This window comes from Uloborus diversus, chromosome 4 (assembly GCF_026930045.1).
Source record: "Uloborus diversus isolate 005 chromosome 4, Udiv.v.3.1, whole genome shotgun sequence".
Taxonomy (NCBI): domain Eukaryota; kingdom Metazoa; phylum Arthropoda; class Arachnida; order Araneae; family Uloboridae; genus Uloborus; species Uloborus diversus.
In genome coordinates this window covers 7,608,032-7,614,031 of record NC_072734.1, presented here as the reverse complement: position 1 = coordinate 7,614,031, position 6,000 = coordinate 7,608,032, and positions in this window count along the sequence as shown.

The window sequence follows — 6,000 nt, the reverse complement described above, 5'->3', positions numbered from 1 at the left end:
CCATGTGACTGGTGGATATCCTAGCAACAGCGGGCGTTGATCGTAGCAGACGATCAACAATCGCGAGAAATAAAATAAATAGAATTGATAGAACACGGAAGAATGATATTCGGAACTCCAGCGCTCGAATACGCTACCTTGTGGTGATTTACAAAACTGCCGATGAAACTAAAACATTGCCACGTTGCGTTCCAAGTGTGTCTGTTGACATAAACACAGGCAGTTTGTTCTGAGTATTTATTAACGCAATCGATGAGTCTTAGTTTGCTTTCAGCTACAGAAATTAATTCGTCCCTTAGTAGTATTCTCGAGCTTCTCAAAATAATATTAGTTTTCCTTATTTCCTTCTAAAATATGAGTTGATTGAAAATGGTGAAAGCGAAAACTGGATTAACAAACTTGGATAACGTTATACAAGGTAAAATTTTTTATTGTTTTGTATGAATTTGTAAGAATATGAGTTTTTTTTAATCTTAAATTAATTTAACTAATCATATTTTACAGCAGCATTTAGTTGGAATGGACGGTATGCAAAATATTTTCTTGAATATATTATCGTAGAACAAAATGAAAAATGTTTCACCGAGAAAGAATTTACTTTATTCCTTTTATTCTCAGCTGAAAGGTTTCGTCAAATTTGTTTAGGGTTATAGTTTTAGTATTGTGCGAGCAAAGTAGCCTAGGCGAGATTTCGCGTTTTTAGATAAACCATTTTTAATTTTCATCATGAGTGGAATACAATGGTAGTAAGATTACAGAATTCGATAAGTAAAAAGAAATAATGGTCAATCAACTGAAAAGAAAACTCCCGCCATATATCCGTAAGAATTCTGTAGATGATTTGCATAACTTGACATAATTAAATCGTAACTCAGAAATTAGAAAAATCGAAACAGAAAAATTTTAAATTAACCGATTCGGGAATTCGAGAGAAATAACTCAACAACAAATGCAAAACAATAAGCGCTAGCCAAGCAAGGCAAAGAAGTATCATCTTCTTTCGATAATAATTTGTAATGTCATATTGAATTTTCTAGCATTAATTGTTGTTCTTGTCAGGCCACAATTATTATTTAGTTTTATCAAGAATTGATAAATATCGAATTCAACATCGTGGAAATAGCTGCTTGTACGTAGTTTGCATTAATCTTTGACGTTTAGTAATGCTTCTTGAATTCTCATTTCTTTCTACGTGGGCCAGAATATCCACAAGACTTTGAAAATTAATTTAAAAAGAATTAAGCGAAAAATATCATACATACGAACAAAAATCACAACACTTTTAGCATTTTCTTCGTTACCACATGCGTTTGTTTTAGTTTTTAAGTCGGCCATTAGACAGTGACTGCAGTGCCCCCTATAGTTCGTTGGAGTTGCAAATTTTATGGAGTCCGACTTGTAAATTTGTTATTCTAGGCTGTAAATATTTTGTTAATAGAGTGAGTTGTTCGTTTAGATAGTACTGTGCATTTTCTTTAGTCAATTTCAATAACTCTCTAAGCAATTAAAGATGCAAGTGCCCAAAAAGAATCGGCAAACGGTAAGATTTTTACCAACAATTTCAATTTAAGATACCGATTAGTACATTTTTGCGTTAAAGCAAAACGTTTACGCCATTACGTTCACGCCAACGCTGACGTAGCAGTTCCAAATGAAATAAAAGTTACTGAAAACTGTGATCAAAAAGTAATTACTAATGTCAAAATAATGCATAACTAAAAGTAAAACAGTTCAATCTCTGCACCTGGAAAAAAATTATAATGAAAACACATTACGTCTTAAAATATATGTCGAGTGCCAAACTATAGATAATGCTGCCATCTAGCAACCATGCTGCCAAAGTTTTCGCCAAGCTTTCCACCAGTCACATGATGTATCCATGAACCAATTTTTTCATCAGCAAGTCTGTGAAAGCTCGGTCTACTCTTATTATTAGTCTATGGCATAGACTAATAATAAGAATAGACCGAGCTATGGCAACCCTTTTGCTGCTCATAAACCAAACCATGTGACTGGTGGATATCCTAGCAACAGCGGACGTTGATCGTAGCAGACGATCAACGCCAGCGAGAAATAAAATAAATAAATAGAATTGATGGAACACGGAAGAATGATCTTTTATGGAGTCCGATTTGCAAATTTGTTATTCTAAGTTGTAAATATTTTGTTAATATAGTGAGTTTTTCGTTTAGATAGTATTTTGCATTTTCTTTAGTCAATTTCAATAACTCTCTAAGCAATAAAAGATGCAAGCGACCAAGAAGAATCGGCAAACGGTAAGATTTTTACCTACAATTTCAATTTAAGATACCGATTAGTACATTTTTGCGTTAACGCAAAACGTTTACGGCATTTCGTTCACGCCAACGCTGACAGCTCCAAATGAAATAAAAGTTACTGAAAACTGATCAAAAACTATTACTAATGTCAAAATAATGCATAACTAAAAGAAAAACAGTTCAATCTCTGCACCTGGAAAATTTTTTTAATGAAAACACATTGTCTTAAAATACATGTCGAGTGCCAAACTATAGATAATGCTGCCATCTAGCAACCATGCTGCCAAAGTCTTCGCCAAGCCCTTCCACCAGTCACATGATACATCTATGAACCAATTTTCTTCATCAGCAAGAATGAGAAAGCTCGGTCTACTCTTATTATTAGTCTATGGCATAGACTAATAATAAGAATAGACCGAGCTATGGCAACCCTTTTGCTGCTCATAAACCAAACCATGTGACTGGTGGATATCCTAGCAACAGCGGACGTTGATCGTAGCAGACGATCAACGCCAGCGAGAAATAAAATAAATAAATAGAATTGATGGAACACGGAAGAATGATCTTTTATGGAGTCCGATTTGCAAATTTGTTATTCTAAGTTGTAAATATTTTGTTAATATAGTGAGTTTTTCGTTTAGATAGTATTTTGCATTTTCTTTAGTCAATTTCAATAACTCTCTAAGCAATAAAAGATGCAAGCGACCAAGAAGAATCGGCAAACGGTAAGATTTTTACCTACAATTTCAATTTAAGATACCGATTAGTACATTTTTGCGTTAACGCAAAACGTTTACGGCATTTCGTTCACGCCAACGCTGACAGCTCCAAATGAAATAAAAGTTACTGAAAACTGATCAAAAACTATTACTAATGTCAAAATAATGCATAACTAAAAGAAAAACAGTTCAATCTCTGCACCTGGAAAATTTTTTTAATGAAAACACATTGTCTTAAAATACATGTCGAGTGCCAAACTATAGATAATGCTGCCATCTAGCAACCATGCTGCCAAAGTCTTCGCCAAGCCCTTCCACCAGTCACATGATACATCTATGAACCAATTTTCTTCATCAGCAAGAATGAGAAAGCTCGGTCTACTCTTATTATTAGTCTATGGTCTATGGTTTTTTCTTTTTGTTGTTTCCATAGAAACTCATTTTGTTTCATTCATTTTCACCTGAATGAAGACAACAAATAAGTAAGGCTCTAATGAAATTAGGAAACGCATGCATCAAAATCACATCGTTATTTTTCTTTCTCTTCTGTTAAATTCATTCAGATAGAATCGTCTTACCTTGGCCAATCGCCAAATTATATACAATCCGTGGTCAAACAGTATTAGTAAAGATAAAGATAATTAGGAAAGAAGTTACAGTTTTTTCGTACTTTTTCAGTTTTTTAATAGCCCTGTATTTCGTAAAATTTTTAAAGTAGAATTCTAAAAATTGGCAGGATTACTTATCTTGTTACATGTGTCCCTCACATCAAATGTCGTCAAAATCGGAGATGGTGACGTGAGGTATAGAAGGCGATTGATCTGACGTGGAATTGCCAAGTTAAGATATTGAAAGTTTGAAGCAAAAATAAAAATGAGTCAAAAAGTACAAAATTTAACTTTTTATACGGGCCTTAGGTCTCCTAACTTATATTCAGGGATATAACCTCCACTGAAAAATAATTTCAACGCAAAACGTTTAACATTAGTATGACCAATAGGCACCGCGATATGAAATGCAGCGTTTTATGACTTATACCACTTTACACTCACCGTCAATAACACCTTTTGGGGGAAAATATAGCAGTTAAAAAGGATACGTGAAATACACCGCCAGCTCAGTCACTTCCAGCCGAGGACTGCAATTTCGTGCTTATTAGCACTCATCATAGGAAAGTGACTAATTTACTGAATATACCATGATGAGCCCGCCATAGGAAAGTGACCAATTTCTTACTACTATTATATATGCGAAAGTTTGTCTGTATGGATGTATGGATGTTTGTTACTCTTTCACGCAAAAACTACTGAACGGATTTTTATGAAACTTTACAATAATATAGCTTATGCATCAGAATAACACATAGGGTAGTTTTCGTCCCGTTATGGGGGGGCAAAACCCCCTTAGGGGGGCCATAAAATAAATTTTCGTATAAATTCTCTAATATAGGGATGAAAAAATACTTGCACATATTTACATTATATGTCCATCGAAAGCTCTGATTTTTCTGCTGAAGATGGCACTTATTCGAAATTTTTAAGTAGAATAAAAAACGAGTTATGAGCTTTTTAGTTCCATGTTCGAAGGCTTTCCTCAACTCAATACAGTATTTAGTGTATCATCTCAACTCCCTGTCGATAGCGGCAATTGTTGTATTATCTTTGCTTTTCGTGGCTGTTCAAGGCTTTTCTCAAGTCAAATCTTGAAGTAAGATTTTTGCACATGATTGGCAAGTAATACATGATTTGGCTGACCATTTTCCATTTAAACGGAACTTTAATGTAATTAATGGTTTTTATTATTATTTATGCTGATTGAACACTTGCTCATTATCTAATCAATCAGCAGATCGCCGAAATTTTTGCAGAAAGATTTCCGTAGCTAATGCATTTGGCAGTTTTTTTCATGTCGCTGTTTTTAAAGCCGAAGACTACGTCATAATGTTTCTCAGCTTTCACCATGTAAACAAAATATCGCCAATCAAAGAATCTTTAAAAAACTTTTTTTACTGTGTTAAATAATCCAGCAACTAAATTAGGCAAATCCTTAAACAGCATAAAAACTTCCATTAATTTTCCTTTTTGCACAATGTCAAACAATCGCCAAATTTTACTACTTATTTTGGAAACATTTCGGTTGAAACTCTTTAGCGCCATTTTATGATAACCAAAAGTATCTCAGCACCTGGCGATAACATCTCAACGAAAATTAATATCATATCGTTTTACAAAGTAAGAAAAGAAGGGGGGGTGGAGCATCATCGAAGGTATCCCAAAACGATTCAAGCGAATTCGGTAAAATCGCACCAAGAGCCCACAATGATTGAAATTTCCCAACATAACTAAAGCAAGTATAAGGGGATTACGAACGCGGCTATATTTTTTTTAAAACTTCGTACTTCAATAGCCATACAGAGAAGGTTTTAGACTCCATGTTAAAAAAAAAGTATCAAGAGATTAATCTTTTTAAACACGAGAAGATTAATTTCATGTTTTGGAAATTTGTATATGCTATAATATAGTGCTTTCGTTTCTAAATTCATACTACTTTGTTCTTCATACTTATTGCTATTTTAGTTTTATGGGTAAGGAAGAAACTCGGTTTTTAATCACGTCAAAAAGATGTGTTTTAAATTCTTTCACTTAAAACAGAAAACAAAAGCATGTAACGATTTTCTCTCATAATTATTACTGACCCAGGCAACGCCGGGTATTTTTGCTAGTCTTACTAATATTATATATGCGAAAGTTTGTCTGTATGGATGTATGGATGTATGGATGTTTGTTACTCTTTCACGCAAAAACTACTGAACGGATTTTGATGAAACTTTACAATAATATAGCTTATGCATCAGAATAACACATAGGGTAGTTTTCGTCCCGTTATGGGGGGCAAAACCCCCTTAGGGGGCAATAAAACACAATTTTTGTATAAATTCTCTAACATTGGGATGAAAAAATACTTGCACATATTTACATTATATGTCCATCGAAAGCTCTGAT